At 39.9% G+C, this 18,556-nt stretch overlaps 1 protein-coding gene across 1 annotated transcript in view; it reads right to left on the bottom strand.

Moving 5' to 3' along the window:
• Positions 1–18,556, bottom strand: part of ptprjb.2 (protein tyrosine phosphatase receptor type Jb, tandem duplicate 2) — a 332,873-nt gene that overhangs the window by 134,646 nt on the left and 179,671 nt on the right. The window lies entirely within an intron of this gene.

The following is an 18,556-nucleotide window of genomic DNA, read 5'->3' on the forward strand; positions in this document are numbered from 1 at the left end:
AACTCTGGGCCTTGACACAGATGGTGAAAACCTGTCTCAAGATTTCTCCATGTTATGCTCTCAGTCAGCACAGTAGAGTGATACGTGGCTACCGGAGGTGATGCAGTCATACATCGTGCCAACTTGAGCTGATTCCTCCACCGAGACAGAATTTGAGACACCGCGGATGTTGAACCTGCCCCATGAGGTTGCCATGAATCCACTCCTCCACTTTACATTTCCAATGTACCGATTGTTCTTAGCAATGATTTATTATAGAGTAGTTGAACATGAGGGTGAGTCAGAACATTGTTGCTTGTCCCAAAAACCTGAAGGTGGCAGGTTTACAAGATAGTACATGCCCATCTTTAGGATGCCCACCTTGATGCAGAGAAGACCCTGGAGTGCATCAAGCTCCATTTCGTTTGGCCATGGATTAGTGAGGAGGTCCGTTGTTTTTATACTTCCTGTCCAGAACCATCCGATTGCCAGTGCAAATCCCTAGCCTCAGAGCCACCACTCTGCCTCAAGTGGTGATGATCAGTGATGACTGATTGTGCGTCAAGGGCGTGACTGACTGAGGCGCGTGCCAGCAACCGGCTGTGAAGTGCCGGCTGCCAAACCATCTCAGCCTGCATGCCGGCGGCAGTCTCACGGGCGTCTAAAGGGGCGCAGATGGTACGGGGTTCTGCTTCTTCCCATAAGGGGACTCAGACTGTCAGTGCGCCCAGAAAAGTGCACCCCAGAATGGAGACTCCAAACAGTGGACAGCGCGAGCCCGTCTACTCAGGGATAGTGGAGGGCCACACTGCAGAGGAGCTAAACCACCAGCCACCCTCAGCTGAGCGGACATCGGGGAAGGGGTTCCCATCGTGCTCCCAGTCCCACAGAGATCGCACCAAAGTGGAGCAGTGTTGCAATGAGTTGCTGGAGGTGTTGTCCGTGGAGGACGTCTGGAAGACGTGGGAGTTGGGGCAACACCTCCCTGTCTCTTGATTTTGTCATTTCAGGACAGAGCCATGGACCAAAGGTCACCGACTTCCCATCTTGGAGGAGACCAGCCCTTGCGGGACGAGCCACTGTGCCCCACAGGGCTCAGCTGAGGGCGGGACACTGTGGTGGATGGCCGGGAACCATGCCCGGCCAGGACACCCCTTTGACACTGGCTCCGGGGGAGCAGCCATGGGATGCACACTACGTCCCCCGGAACGTGTGGTGGCAGCCCTCCTGGGTTACATAGGGGCCACTTGTGTGGGACTTCAGGGCACAGCCCTTTTGGGCTCCGTGGCCACCGCCAGGGGGGCTGCATGGCTTAACGAGCCTGTGTGGGCTGGAATGCAGCCACACCTGGAAGTGCAGCATGAAGTAGGTCAACGAGCACCTGGAGCACTTCCGGCATTGCTATAAGAGCAGTCTACAGCCACTCCTCTAGGCACCAGAGGTGGGAGGAGGAGGACGACAAAGCTGCCTGGGAGGAGTGGAGGAAGAAGAGTGTGTTGGTGTTTTTCTTTTGTGTGTTTTGGGGACTGTGTAGGGCCTGTGGGACACAGGGAAGACATGCCTCACAGCTGAAGAAAATAAAATCTTTTTGTTTAGTTTTCACGTGCCTCTGGTGTCAGTCTGTGTTCGGGTCGGCGCCAGCCAAACTCTTCTGCCACGTATATTATTTACCCATTGTAATTTGTAGTGATGTCACAGAAAATGAAGATAAAAAAGTTAATGATAGAAATCAAGGCAATGGTGACCAAAGCTATACAATGGCAAGCAATGTGAAAAATGTCCAAGGACTTTTAATAAGGTAGGGTTTCAGGGGTTTTTTTTCACCACTAAGAAAGAACCTAGGAGGCTAGTGATTAGTCTTTCATGACAATATGATAGTTTTTATTATTAAATAGGCTCCAGTTTGGAATTTGCAATTAATACATTTGTCTTTGAGGATGTCGGAAGAAAACCGAATATCCAGAAACAACTCTGACTAAAACGACTGTACGTTGGGTTGAAACCCAAGATGCAGACTTCATGAGGCAGCAGGTCTACCCATTAGACCACAATTCCACCCACCACAATTATATTTAAATATTTGAATTTCAATTTAGGAGAAAATATGTTGCATAAATAGTGCCTAATTTTTTGAGAAAGATTCTTACTGGATTATAGAATTTCCTTATTTAAAAAAAAAAAAAAAAAAAACAATCCTCAGTTTCCTTATTAACAATACAATAAAGAGCAGAGACATACAGAGCATGTGATATGAGGATGGGATATTTTGAAAAATCAAGATGTACAAGATGAACTTTCAAAATAATTTCTGATAATCAACGTCTGTAGGCTTTATTTTATATGTTTGAAATCTTTTAAAGTGATGGAAGTTAAAAACCATCCTATGACCAAGCAATGGTGAAGAACATCAACACTACTGTACAGCTGTAATGTTAGTAATGAAATGTTAAAAATAAGAATTGTGATTTAATACCAATGTAAGAGGTTGTAGCATGGATAAGACACTTACCATAAGTGATAGTCATAGGGACTGGATCAGAAAATTTGGTGATTGAAAATATAGAATCCACAATATTAATTGTCTGAGCTCCTGTAGACATTCTACTTTCAGGGCCAAAGTTCAGTTTGGTAAAAGCTGCAACTGCAATCCTATGAAAACATTTAAAGATAATTTAAATTTAACATTTGAACATTTAAAAATAATTTGAATAATCAGTTCTCCATGGACTGAAATATTATTAGAACAATTTTGAAGAGAACAAACCGATTACTCCAAGTTACCTAATTTTTTCCAAAAATATAAAGTATAACGTCTATATATAATCTATCTTTGTTCATATGCTCTTGTTAAATTATTTATTTTAAAGTAACACCCGGAACCCACCATGCTATAATTTTCAACAATGGAATTATGCCACCTCTAAATCTCCACTTTCTGAAATTAAAAACGTTCACTTTTATGAAATTTTGGTCATAACTGGAATGAGCCTAGTTGCTCTTGTCTAGACTTCCTCTTTTCTTTTGATTTGTCCACATAAATATCAAAAAGGCTGAATCCCAAAAAGAGCCCTGGCCCTGAAACTTAAATACAGGTGAGGTGTTGTTATGTCTGTAATGAAACGGACACACAGAAAGAATAGTAGCCAGAAGATGAAAAATAGTAAATGTGATCCAAGTCTACATTCAATAACCACAAGTATATCCTATCTTACAACAAAGCTAAGAAACACAAAGAAATAAGTCAAAGTCAGAAAATAAAACAAAAATGCTTAGTACCAGAAAATCACCCACAAAACCACACACCAACAAACAAGTCTTTTGTTTGTACCCAAAGTTAGATGCCAGGAAGTGAACAGTGCTGACCTTTATATTGTTGACCTGATGATGTCACAGGTTGTGACCACCACACTACCGATCATATACAAAGATCCAAGAATATGGCGGCTACCATTAAAAACAAAATGGTGTTGGAAGAGACACAAACCAAAATCAACATTATCCAACATGAATCCCACTTTAAATTCAAAGGCAGAGATGAATCATGTATTGTTCAAAACCTCTGATGGAAAATTACAAAAATAGACACAGACAGAAAAAAAATACATATGAAACCCCATCATGACATGAGCCTGTACCTTCAAATAAACCCAAGGTCTATCAATTCCAAAAGAGACAGGTGAACTGTATAAAAAACGCGCCCTAATTAACAAACTCGTATGTCTTAGAATACAACAGTTTATTAACAAAAATTTTCAAAGGAGCAAAATAAGGAATTGTGTTAAAAACATAGTCAAGGTCATTAACTAAATAACGCCTCCAAAAAGTCAAAACAAATGCCTAAATCTGAAAAATGATAATTAAATCCAAAAGTCAGAACAAAAAATTCCTAACACTAAATAATTAAAAATCTTCAGAACTGGAAAACCTAAAAGGTATGCCCAACAATACAAGCAGGAGATGAAGCATTGGTTCTATACTGAGGCATCTCAAGCATTTGTATAGGCCAGAGGCAGCCATAACTGTAGCACCAGGGGTCCTACCCCCTTAGGCTGAAGATACAAAAGTAAGGACATAATTAAAAAATGCAAATATGCTTACCAATATCAAAATAATTAAAAAAGCAATGAATGTTTGCTGAAATGTAAAATATCAAATAATTTAACAAAAACATAAAAAATGCTAACATTAAACATTTAACAAAAAAGGTAAAATAGAGAAAGCAGAGACCAGGGGCAGACCCCCTGGTGAAACCTTGACAATGTTGCTATGTCTTTTTTGTAAAAGAACAACAAAAGTTCACACAGTATTCCAGATGAGTCCTCACAAGTGCATTATGTAGCTTAGGTATTAGCATCCTTTATGTGTATTCCACTGTATCATCTAAAATCATATTGGACTTTTTAACTGACTTTGTTTACTGCCTGGACGTAAAAAATGAAGACTGGCTAAGGGTCAAACTGAGAGAAGTGGAAATTCAAGGTGCAGTGTGTGGATGGGTGAAAAACTGGCAAAAGTTATGGTGCAAGGCACTTTTTCTGAATTAGGTGCTAAACTTGGTGTCCCTCAGGAGCTGAATCTGTTTAATATATATACTGTACATAATCCAGATAATATAAATAACATGCTGATAGTTTGCAGTTGATACCAAATTAGGTGGAATGACATATAATGCGGGATCAGCTGAATCATTACAGGGGTACCAGGACAGAATATAGGCTTGGGTAGATTTGTAGAAAATGAACTTTCATGTAAATACAGTAAATATAAAGTATTAAACATCCATCCATCCATTTTCCAACCCGCTGAATCCGAACACAGGGTCACGGGGGTCTGCTGGAGCCAATCTCAGCCAACACAGGGCACAAGGCAGGAACCAATCCCAGGCAGGGTGCCAACAAGTATTAAACATAGGAAGTAAAAATGTTAGATCTGAATACACTAAAGGCAGGCTTCAATCTTGTAAGCAGATCTTATAAGAAGGACCTTTAGAATTCATAGTGGACTCTTCACTTTCTACAACATGAAGCTTGATCTTCTGTTTATAATTTCTTCCATTAATTTACCTGTGATGCATGTTAAGCATAATGGCCTATAGTTACTTAAATCAGTCCAATCAGCTTATTTTAAATAAAATGGGATAACATTTAATAGCTTCTAGTCTTTATGGATTTCCTTAGTGTGCCATAACCTTTAAAACAATGTGTCACTGATTAATATATGTACTAATTAACTTCTTTAAGCACTCTTAAGGAAAAAATTATCCTGTCCTGGATGTTGTTGGCAATGCCAAAAGGGGAGAAAAACTAATTAAATCATGTCCCAAATAGAAAAACTTTATTTATTAAATTAAATACAGTGGAACCTCGGTTCACGACCATAATTCGTTCCAAAACTCTGGTTGTAAACCGAGTTGGTCGTGAACCGAAGCAATTTCCCCCTTAGGATTGTATGTAAATACAAACGAACTGAATGTAAATATATATATTTTTTTAGTTTTTAAGCACAAATATAGTTAATTATACCATAGAATGCACAGCGTAATAATAAACTAAATGTAAAAACATTGAATAACACTGAGAACAACAGAGAAAACTAACACTGCAATAGTTTGCGCTATAGTGCTAGGAACCGCTCACTAAAAACACTTTTTTTAATGAGTTTTAAGCACAGGGGAAAAAATTAAACATTTGAAAAATCCGTAATTTAATAAACCATCAAGAAAAGTAACATTGCAACAATGCAAGCTAGGAACCGATCACTGTAAACAGAACTGAAAACAAAACCTTCTCTACCTTATGCGTCCCTCCCTCTCTCGCTCTCTCTCTCTCTCTCTCTCTCATGCGTGCCTGTGTGTGTGTGCGTGTGGGTCTCTCTTTTGCAAGCCTGGAGCGCCTGTGTGTCTCTCTAGCGCGCTCCTGTGTGTATGCATGCCTCTCTCGCGCGCGCTCCTGTGTGTGTGCGCGTCTGTCTCTCTCTCGCGCTCCTGTGTGTGTGTGCGCGGCTCTCTCTTTCTGCTGCCTGTGTGTGTGCCTCTGTCTCTTGCGCTGCCTGTGTGTGTGTGTGTGTCGTGTGTGTGTGCATGTGTGTGTGTGTATCGCACGCTCTCGCTCTCTCTCTTGCTCGTTGCACAGGAAATGCACAGGGAGAGACTGAACATGTACAAACCTAAAGGGAACCTGGCTTGTTCGTATACCGAGTGTGTGGTCGTGAACCGAGGCAAAAGTTTGGCGAACTTTTTGGTCGTAAACCGATTTGTACGTGTACCGAGACGTTCGTGAACCGAGGTTCATAAAAAATACAAAGGATACAAAATTCATAACTCTCAAAAAATTCCAAAACATTAACAGTAAAAAATACAAAATTTTCAAAAGAAAACCAAAAACCCAAAAGAAAGAGACCATAAAAAGTCAAGTCTGCAAAACCAAGATTAAAAACAAGTACAATAGCCAAAGATGAAAAACCCAAAAGATGACATGAAAATGAAAATGGGCAAAAGACTAAAAAAAAAGAAAGCTGAGCTTACCCACTATACAAAAGTCTGACCCCGCTATCTGCTGCATCATCACGCTCACAAGTTATGCGTGAGTATGCGCACATGTTAGTTCTGTATCTGATACACAGAAACGCTGCACTTCCAGGAGTCTGCATGTTGCCGCATTTGTTTGTTTGTTTGTTTGTTGAGTTTGTGTGCGTCTGTTTGATGTAAGTTATACGATTTGTTGTTAATTTTATTAGATACTGCCCCCTGCTCGCTTTGCTCGCCAACCCCTTTCCCCTGCCCGCCTCTGCTTTGCGCCATTGTGAAGAGAGGGGCTGAACACACGCCAAGGAGACGTGGTCACTCTTCTGAAATCACGCTTAAACGGTGATACAATGGGAAACAAGTCAGCTGTTGGCTTGCTGCTGCTGCCATGCCGTGTGATATGAACCTCGCTCGCATACCAAATCCCCCACACCCCCGCCAGCGCTATGTAGTTGAGTGCACACTAAGGTGAAACCCCTCTTTAACGGTGATACATTGAGAAACAAGTAATAGTTACTGGCTTGCTGCTAGCTTTCTGCTGCTTTCGTTCCGTGTGATCGGCATTTCAGGCGGCGCTTCGAACGTTTAAAAGCCTGTACAGCACCTGTCCTTTTGTCCTCAAATACTATGCAATCTCTTTTCGCTTTTCTGTTATTTCATCGAGTAATATTTTCCATTCGTTTGTGCTAATGTGATCTTTTCACTTAATTTTTTGAGACTTTCGAATTTTCTTACTTCCATTATTTCTAACCTGCTCTGCATGTGTATCACGGGACTTGCTTACAAAGGTTGTAAGTATGACGTGATGTGCCTGTCTCGCGGGATGTGAAAGTGTCTCTCTTCAAAAGATCACGTCTCATCGCTGGAAAAAAGTCTCGTCCCAGGATTTTTTTATATAATAGAGAGATATAACAATTTTTCTGCAAGTAATGATAAAGCTCTTAGCGATGTTTTACTAACTTGTTCAGGCAACCCTTTATGTCAAAGTGTGTTCAGTTTAAAGTCTAAAACTGTATAAAGTACGTTCAGAAATGTTGTTTCTTCGTTAATATATAAGAGCTTCTAGAAAACAGACTTGGTGATCGCTGTTTAAGTAGTGACTTGTTCATGTCTGTACAGAGCTAACGCATTTGGTAACTTCTATTCAGTGCCATTGCCAATGACGGCATGTTATAGCGCTCTGTTAATTTCAGCTACCATCTACTGACCTTTTTGGGTATTACCTGTTTTTAGCATTCTGTGGGCTTTTATTTTTACAAGTTATTTAATGCTATTGTATTTGTTCTTTTTCAGAAACCACAAACACTTATCTGCAAGTAAATATTTAGCTTTACAAAGCCATTGCAACGAATCCTTCCTTTGCAACATTCAGCAGTTAATTGAGTCATTCTACTTTAATTCTGGTCTGCTTCATCCTCCTTACCAAGGATTAGGATTTAGTGCCACATACACACCAGTTTGACGCATGCACTGTTTAACAGCCACTGTATCTGGATAATGGCAAGACATACCTTTAATAGAATAACATACTTATGTGTAAAACTACTCTAGAAAAATTGCAAATAATATAAAAAAATGTTTACAAACAACAAACAATGCAATGGGAAAACTGCAAAAAGGATAAAAAACGAAAAAGACTAAAAGACACAAACAGAATCTTAATATAGGCAATTTGCTTGATTTCATCCTTTTTAATCTAAGTAGCTACAATTTCCAAATCACCCCCTTGATAGTCCCTGTGGCTCCTGGGAGGTTATTTACTTCTTCACATTTGAAAATGTAATCAAATGAAATTTAAAACATTTAGAACATTTGTTGTGATTTTTAGTTTGCACTTACTGCTCCTAATATAACTAATGTTCTATCTGACTGTTATTTTAATGCTACAACACCGAAAAAAAATCTCTTAAACCAATCTTTCAGTTTCACCATAATATTTCTGTTGTGAAGAGTAGCAGGCTTGGGGCACGTGGAGTAAAGGGTAGATACTGTGCTTTGTATAAAAAGGAAAAAGCTAGTGGAAGTCTGAAAAAGAAGAAGACGACTTGAGTAAAGCAATGGTAGATAACATGAAAAGAAAAGGTATCAGAACTTAACACACCATAGACTGTAAAAAGTACATGAAGAAAAAGTGGGGTGAAACCAACACTTTTTATTAACCCAGATTTATAGCGATTAAATGGTTGTTGATTTAGGGTAATTCTCACTTACAAAAATAAAAAGGTCAAATGTATGTACATACTTGTATGATTTTGTAGTATTCAGCACTCCATTTAGATAGGCTTTGTATGATTTTCCATCTCCTACGGTTACAGACAGTTCTGGAAAATTTACACTTGTGACATCAATTATTGTTGCTACGTAAGTGTCAGTCTGACCATTAATGTAATCATTATAGGTTTTGCCAAGAACAGATTTATCAGGAGTTTCATTGGCTATAGAATTAAAGAAAAAAAAAACAAAATCATTTTAAACAAAATAAGCTCCACTATTTTTTTCATTTACAACATATCAGAAAGATAATAACACAACACTCAAATGCAATAAAAATTTGCAATCAGGAAGGAAACTTCTTTAGATAACCGAGAATGTGAGCAGGCAATGGTCATAAATTTTTAATCTGCATTTCCCTGATTGTAACATTATGTCATTTAGCATATTGGATGGAGCTATATATACTACTATATTTCACTTGCATATATGTCACCAACAATAGCCTTATATCTGGTCCCTTTGGTAAATTCAGTATTAAACAATGGGCCTTTCTCCAGTCTAAAAATTTTATTTACTGTATTTCTTGTAGGAAGTGTCTGGCCATCTACAGGTGAAACAGGAAGACGGCTAGCAAACTGTTTCAAGGACCACATTCGATCCGTTAAAATCAAAGACATCATAAAGCCCATTGTAGAACACTTCACGTCCCTGCATGATAGCCGTACTGTTTGTATTCTTTCACAGGGTTTCAAAAACACTTTTCAAAGAAAATCAGAAGAAGCTAAGCTCATTCTCAGCCTGGGTTCACATATTTCTCCAAGTCGTAAAGACTTTTTAATCTCTCCCTTCACCTTCTTTAATGACAGACATTTCTCACCTACTCTTGCCTTTTCTCCTGTTAACTATCCTTGCTTTGTTGCCTCCTTTCTTTTTCAGATGTACACCTGATGAAGGCTATACAGATGAAACATTGTGTCTTTTACCTTATTTTCTTTTCAGTACGGAGATAACCATTAACGTTTTGTGTTTGTTTGCTGATTCATGCTGCTGCAAACCTTCGCTAACTCCATGAACTATATATAACCTTGTGAAACATAATTAATCCAAGAAACAGAAAAATAAAATAAAGATGTGTCATGAATAATTATGCTGTGAGATGATTACTCTTTTGAAGAATAAGAAGAGTATTCATTAACATTTTAGCCATGAAAATTCATTTCCATTACTTCATGTATCTGACTCCATCACTGGCCACTTCTATTCCATGAGTGGAGCTGTTGCAGTTAATGTCTTAATCAGCAATACACCGAAAGTCAAAGGGATGAACGGAACTGGGAAGCTTATGACTTCCATCCAAACATTTTAGCCATATGTTGCCTTCATGAAAAATTCTGCAGTTTGTTGACCAGAGAAACAAGATTCTTACAAATGTCTTGGTCTTACTCAGCCTGGAATATACTGAAATGTCATCAGAGGGTCATTAGCTGGTAAATCACAGACTCCAACTGCCATTATTCAATGACATTTTTTTACAATAAGGGTATTTTTAAAATCCAAGATTATGATTAAAGTTTTGAATTCATACTGGTACTATTTTTCCAATATAACTGTTTCCTATATAACTATTCTGGAATTGTTTTATTTTTGCACTAAATGAATGCTATTTTCTTTAAATTGTAATCTGTTTTAGAAGAAGGGCAGCAAGAACATGATGGGTAGTGGAAGTCTGCCAATGTACAGTATTTTACAGCTGTATTTCAGTTTTTTAATTTACAATTTCCATGTTTTAAACTTAAAGTAAATAGCAGAGTAATGCATTCAGTTCAGAGAGATACTGTGCAAAAATGGTCATGATTAGTGTGTAATTTAATTGTTCAGCAGTACTAACCAGTGCTCTGAAAACATTTAGCATTTATTAGCTGCCAGGCCACTGAAGCAGCACTTATAGCATATGTGGGAGTGAGTGACTGCAGTTGTACTGCAGCGGGCAGCACTAAGAGACAATGCAATTGACAGAGACAGAGATCTCTGTAGAACAAAGGGTGGGCAAACATTTTGAGTTTCAAGCTAAATTGTCAGTATTGACTCATACAGTAGATCATATAAAGCATAGATGTATCCGCGAACTAAGGAAAGCTAACATGTTAATGACAAATCTTAACAATAGTTCCAAGAAATGGTTTAATTATAAAACTTTTTATCAAAAGCGATAAAGAGCAATGCTCAAACACCAATAACAGAGTGATTTTAAAGAAAACTGATTTTTTGTGACATTGTTCTAGTAATGACCATGAAATTGCTTGTGTCTGCACAAACTGTTTGTATCAAATGATATTTTGGATTTCACAACAATTACTTCATTGCAAAGATTTGTATCTGCTAGTAATCTTTTATGCTTTTAGTAATTTTAATTTGTGAAAAGACCTGATCTCAAGTGTAAGTACTGCCAAATGAAAAGGACATGTGCAGAGCAGACCTCTAATGTCATGGAAACAAATTCTGAGTAATGTTCTATCTGTAGAAATCAAATAAAGAACTTTTGCTAAATTTATTTTTTAGGTTCACTATTACACTGGAGTTCAGTTACTTCTAGTTTTTTAAGATTTCTAGCACATTGTCCACATTACCAGCAAAAAGAGACAAAAAAAATTGCAACATCTGTCTCACAGTGCCTGAAATGTTGAAAACAAAATTCAAATTGCAGACAAAGGATGGCAATCTTAGCTGGCATTCTGGCAAAGTCCACACTTCTGTCTGGTTATTGTTTTTAAAAATGGGAAAATGAACAGGTGTTTCCTGTGGTAACTGACTCAGATTAGTGTTAAGTTTAAGCGATGGGGAAAAAGATAAATTAACAGCTCTGTACTAACACTGAAATGAGCTCACCCGAAAAGCTGTAACTGTCCTCTTCTGATAAAGCATTGAAAAAACACACACATTGCCTGAATGCACTATTGGGATGCCACTGCTGGTAAGTGCATTTTATTCCTTGTCTCACCAAAGACACTGTCCGAGGTACTGGAATAATTCATTTTAGTCAATCCAATACAGGGAGAGCTTTCTCCATCTAAAAACACTTCAGTGCTACATGCTGTCTGCTGCAGTATTCACAGCACATCACTTTTTCCACATTTTGTTATTTTACAGCCTTATTCCAAAATAGATTAAATTCATTTTATTCCTCAGAATTCTACACACAACACCCCATAATGACAACGTGAAAAAAGTTTACTTGAGGTTTTTGCAAATTTATTAAAAATAAAAAAACTGAGAAATCCCATGTCCATAAGTATTCACAGCCTTTGCTCAATACTTTGTCGATGCACCTTTGGCAGCAATTCCAGCCTCAAGTCTTTTTGAATATGATGCCACAAGCTTGGCACACCTATCCTTGGCCAATTTCGCCCATTCCTCTTTGCAGCACCTCTCAAGCTCCATCAGGTTGGATGGGAAGTGTCAGTGCACAGCCATTTTAAGATCTCTCCAGAGATGTTCAATCAGATTGAAGTCTGGGCTCTGGCTGGGCCACTCAAGGACATTCACAGAGTTGTCCTGAAGCCACTCCTTTGATATCTTGGCTGTGTGCTTAGGGTCGTTGTCCTGCTGAAAGATGAACCATCGCCCCAGTCTGAGGTCAAGAGCGCTCTGGAGCAGGTTTTCATCCAGGATGTCTCCGTACATTGCTGCAGTCATCTTTCCCTTTATCCTGACTTGTCTCCCAGTCCCTGCTGCTGAAAAACATCCCCACAGCATGATGCTGCCACCACCATGCTTCACTGTAGAGATGGTATTGGCCTGGTGATGAGCAGTGCCTGGTTTCCTCCAAACGTGACGCCTGGCATTCGCACCAAAGAGATCAATATTTGTCTCATCAGATTCTCATGGTCTGAGAGTCCTTCAGGTGCCTTTTGGCAAACTCCAGGCAGGCTGCCATGTGCCTTTTACTAAGGAGTGGGTTTCGTCTGGCCACTCTACCATACAGGCCTGATTGGTGAATTGCTGCAGAGATGGTTGTCCTTCTGGAAGGTTCTCCTCTCTCCACAGAGGACCTCTGGAGCTCTGACAGAGTGACCATCAGGTTCTTGGTCACCTCCCTGACTAAGGCCCTTCTCCCATGATCGCTCAGTTTAGATGGCCGGCCAGCTCTAGGAAGAGTCCTGATGGTTTCGAACTTCTTCCACTTACGGATGATGGAGGCCACTGTGCTCATTGGGTTCTTCAAAGCAGCAGAAATTTTTCTGTAACCTTCCCCAGATTTGTGCCTCGAGACAATCCTGTCTCGGAGGTCTACAGACAATTCCTTTGACTTCATGCTTGGTTTGTGCTCTGACATGAACTGTTAGCTGTGGGACCTTATAGGTATAGGTACAGGTGTGTGCCTTTCCAAATCATGTCCAATCAACTGAATTTACCACAGGTGGACTCCAATGAAGCTGCAGAAACATCTCAAGGATGATCAGGGGAAACAGGATGCACCTGAGCTCAATTTGGAGCTTCATGGTAAAGGCTGTGAATACTTATGTACATGTGCTTTCTCAATTTTTTTATTTTTAATAAATTTGCAAAAACCTCAAGTAAACTTTTTTCACATTGTCATTATGGGGTGTTGTGTGTAGAATTCTGAGGAAAAAAATGAATTTAATCCATTTTGGAATAAGGCTGTAACATAACAAAATGTGGAAAAAGTGATGCGCTGTGAATACTTTCCGGATGCACTGTGTGTGGTAAAAGCTTGATTTATTGATGTATTTTTTTAATGAAACAGCATGGCAACTTATTATGCTTACACAAGCCAACTGCGGCATCGTCTCATTAAGAACATCTTACAAGGGCTGGAATGATTGATATTATTACGCGTAACTCAACGGGCTGCACAAACATGTCATGGGCCGTAGTTTCTTCAGCCCTGCTCTACAGGCATCTTGTCTATTCCATGTTTTTTGAGGGAGTGCTGTCCAGGGGCTTGGCACCCCACAGAGTGGATAGTTAAACAGGAGCACCATGAGGGTCAAGATGTCTGGCGTTTCCAGTAGCAGAAAGTAACAAGGAGAAACCTGTGGAAGTATGACTTCTGGGTGGATGTCAGTAAGCTGAAGAACTACACGTGGCTCAACAAAAGAGAAGGCAGGAGTTAGAAGCCATGATGATGTGTGTAAAAGGGCATTGCAAAGAGGTGGCCACAAATTGGCAGGTGCCTGCCTGAAGACAGCCCGGCAATGATTCTGAGTGTGTGTAGAGAGGACAATGCAAGGTGTGACATGACTTGTTCTGATGTCTAGCCATGTATATGTTGTTTCTGAGTGCCGTTCCCCATTACCTAACAGCAGGAGATTTGTGTGTTCTGGCGTTAAACAATAAATACACCCTGCTGTCTGTGGACTTAAACTTGCATATCCCAGGTGGTGTGTCTCTGTGTGTGCCTGTCTCTTCTGTTCCTGTGTTTGTTATAATATAACTGTAAAATATTCAGTTTTAAAAAGGGTGAGATACTGTACTTCTGATCAATGAACAAAAAGTACTCCTGTTATAACATGTTTTTTAATGAACTTTGAAAATTGAGTCAGGTGGAAAACTTTGTTGAATTGTCTGCATTTTAATATCAGCAGAACCAAGGAACTGGTTATTGACTTTCACCATACCAAGTCAGGTCACTGTTCAAGGAGTGGATGAAGAGGTGGTCCACACCTACAAGTACTTTGAGTAGATTTGGTGGAAAAAAGTCGAGATGAGAATGTTAAAAATGCGTCTATAGTGACTTTCTGGCTCCCGTAAGCTAATATACTTTCAGCATATTCTCCACAAGCTCAGTATAATTCTCTGCTCTGTGACTGCCAAGAAAATTCTGGACAACCTTAACGAAAGAGGGTGCCTATTCAGTGGGCTTCAGTTTCCTTTTGAAGTCATCGTCAAGCATCAGTTCACGGATTTCAGGGCCAACAAAAACACCTTCCTTAATTTGGGCTTCACTTTTCTCGAGACCAAACTTATTTCTTAAATGCTGAAATGCATTGCCTTTACTGTCCAGTCACCCTAGTTGTCCAAGACCTGGAACATCATAACTAAAAAATGGGACGTGCTGGATGAAAACGGTTTTCTGATTTGAAGTCAGCAAGTGAAATTTGTTAAGGTACATGTGAAAGAATCCCAGTAGCAAAATGCTTGTTGACCAGTGTTATGGGAAGCACTCTGGACGTAATAATTCTTTGCATTTATATAGCGCTTTTCTCACTACTCAGCAATTGCAGGTTAAGGGCCTTGCTCAAGGGCCCAACAGAGCAGAGTCCCTATTGGCGCTAACGGGATTCGAACCGGCAACCTTCCGATTGCCAGTGCAGATCCCTAGCCTCAGAGCCACCACTCCGCAACAGGTAGTTGCAGAGAAGAGAGTTAAAACTGAGTGCCGTTATGAACAATGCTGTGCATCCTCTCTCTGGCACACCAACACTGAGGACTTTCAGCCAAAGAATTATTAATCAAAAGTGTGTCATGAAACACGTTGGGGTCTCCTTCATTCCAACAGCAATACGCCTGTATAGCGTCTCACTGGGACTGTGACATCCAAGACAAAACTTTTCCTTCTTTTTAAATTTTCTTCCTTTTCAGTCAGTCTGGAGTGTGCTCAGACCATACTGAGTGTGTATATACTTTTCATCTAGTTATGTATTTATTAAATTAAAGAGCTTCTAGTAAAAGCCAAATTTCCACCTGTGGACAAATAAAAATCTATCTATCTATCTATCTATCTATCTATCTATCTATCTATCTATCTATCTATCTATCTATCTATCTATCTATCTATCTATCTATCTATCTATCTATCTATCTATCTATCTAAAAAGCAAGACATGCAGTATGTTATGACTCATAACTCATTCAATCTGTGTTAGGAGCTGCTGCAGAGCTGGTCAATCCATTGGGTGACAAAGGCAGCTGCCTAGAGTACATCACCCGAGGGGCGCTGTTACAGTAACACAAGCAGCACATACTCTGGAAATCCTGCTGGCTATGGACACCAAGGGATGCCATTTATTTAACTCAAGCAGCACACACTCCAGACCTTTAAGTCATCCCCCACCTGTGCTATGGGCACTGAGGAACACTGTTTTTGTAACTCGTGGTGTGCTCTCCAGATGCTGAGGGGGGCCCAGAAACTGCCTAGTGCTCCATATGGACATTGATCAGCTCTGAGCTGCTACTATGAATAGCATGGTAAAAGCTGTTATTAATGTCAACTGAGACAAGATGTCATGTCCTGAGTTCTGAATGACATGAGCTTCCACAGTGATAAGAAATACATGAGACAGTAACAGGTACCAGGCATAAGATTACTTACAAATATGGTTAACTGTTCTCTTGATATTCTTAAAGTTATTGTTAACCTTTGGTGTTGTCGACTTTAAAGAGATTTATAATATTTCCTCACCTGTGTTTGAAGTGACGATGACTGCATAGTACAGTATTGGACAATTTGAGCTACTAAAGGGATTGAATGTGAACACAAGGGTCTGAGAAGTTGTAAATGTTTTATTGAACACAAAAGAAATATTTGACAAATCTGGTGGACCTAAAAAGAACAAGAAATATAAATTAAATGAAACATTTTCAAATAGATGCAGTACCTAAAAATGTTAGCAAGCCTACTGTGCTAATATTTTTCCACTGTGGCAGATGGCTGGGGATCCTGCCCAGCCCGGGATGCCTGGAAGGACTGGGAGAGGGGCAATACCTCCCCTGGGCCACGAGAGGGCAGCTGCCCTGGTCTGCATGGGGGCCATGGGATCAGAGCTCAGAAGCTCATCCCTGTTGGGGTCTGTGGCGACCACAAGGGGGCGCCCGGTGGATCATGGAGTCTTGGAATGCAGCACTTCCGCCACAATTGGAAGTGCTGCCGGAAGAGATTCCAGGCACACCCGGAGTGTTTCTGGGTGCTCATACGGCACTTCCGCCACACCAGGAAGTGCCATCAGAAGATCATCAGGAAGCACCTGGAGCACATCCAGGTGATGTATAAAAGAGGCCGCCTTACTTCATTCAGGGAGCCAGAGTTGGGAGGCAGAGGATGGAGCTTGCGACGGAAGGAGTGGAGGTGGCAGAAGAGAAGGAAAAGAGATAGGAGAGAAGGGACTGAGAATATTGGTGGTGATTTGTGCACTGTGAACATTGTGTGCAGAACTGTAAAAATAAATTGTGTGTGTTTCAGGACATTTGGCCTTCCATGTCTATCTGTGTCTGGGGTTCAAGTTCCACATCACTTACAATACAACTTGTAGTTATATTTTGATGCAATTGTTGTATTTGTTTTTGTTTAGAGTTGTTTTATAAACAGTACAAGGAAATGTTTAGTGCAAGCTTTGTCACATTAAAGGATAGATAAACATTCAAAGTAAAGAGTGAAGAGAATTGCAATCTTCACAGAATCGATGATAAAATAGAATACTTAAAGACAACACAGGTACAGTGCCCTCCATAATGTTTTTGTACAAAGACACATTTTTCTTTGATTTCACCCTCTGCTCCATAGTGTAAAATTATAAATCAAACCATTCAGCCATGATTAAAGTGCACAATGAAGACTTTCATTTATGAGGATTTGCATACATTTTGGTCACACCACTTTTCTACATGATCCTCCCATTTCAGGGCCCTATAATGTTTGGGACACAGAAATGACAGGTCTATTAAAGCAGTCATATTTAGGACTTTGTCGCATATCCCTCGCATGAAATGACTGCTTGAAGTCTGCGATTCAAGGACATCACCAAGTACTGAGGGTCATCTCTGGTGATGCTCTGCTAAGCCTCTAATGCAGCCATCTTTAGCTCCAACTTCTTTCGAAGGGTTTGTCCCCTTAGGTTTGTCTCCTTAGGTCAGCTCAATTGGATTTACTGTAAATCGAGTGACTGGCTTGGCCATTCAATTTTCAGTTTTTTAATTTTGAAAAACTCATTTGTAGCCTTAGCAGTATGTTTTGGATAATTATTTTGTTATAGGATGACACACAATCCAGTGAGTTTGGAGACATTTACTTGAACTTGAGCAGATGTTTCTACACACATCAGAATTCATTGTGCCACTGCCCTTGAAGAAGAGAAAGGGTCCCATCAAAGAAGAGAAGGGTGCCAGTACCTGTAGCAGTCATACATTCCCAAGCCATAATACCCCCACCACCATGTTTAACATATGGGGTGGTCTGCTTTGGATCTTGAAAAGTTCCTTTACTTCTCCACACTTTAACATTACTTTAATGCTGGTTCATATTTGTATTGTCTGTCCACAAGACCTTTTCCCAAAATTCTACAGGCTCTATTAAGTGCTTTTTCACAAACTGTAATCTGACCATCCTGTTTTTGTGGCTAACTAGTGGTTTATATCTTACAGGGTGGCCTCTGTATTTCTGTTCATGAAGTCTTCTGAGGAAAGTTGTCTCTGAGACATCCACATGTACCTCCTGAAGATTGCTTCTGATCTGTCAGACAGGCATTTGGGGCTCTTTCTTTCCCATAGTGAGGTTTCTTCTGTCATCGGCAGTGGTGGTCTTCCTTCCAGTCCCTCTGCAATTACTGTGCTCACTAGCCCATTCTTTCTTGTTAATGGTATTCCAGACAGTTGATTAGGTTATCCTATATTTTTCCCAATATCTTGCATGGTTTGATTCTTGGTTTTCAGCCTCAAACTGGTTACTTTGAATTTTATTAGCATAGATCTTGCCCTTATGTTGATCAATGGGAACTCGAGACTCCAAAGGGTAGAAGAAAGCCGAAGTATGTTATGAAGTAATGAAACCCACCTGATAAATTATGGTGATAAAAAAATGGGGGGACCAAATATAAAAAATGTCAT

The sequence above is a fragment of the Erpetoichthys calabaricus genome, chromosome 2 (genome assembly GCF_900747795.2).
Source record: "Erpetoichthys calabaricus chromosome 2, fErpCal1.3, whole genome shotgun sequence".
Lineage (NCBI taxonomy): Eukaryota > Metazoa > Chordata > Cladistia > Polypteriformes > Polypteridae > Erpetoichthys > Erpetoichthys calabaricus.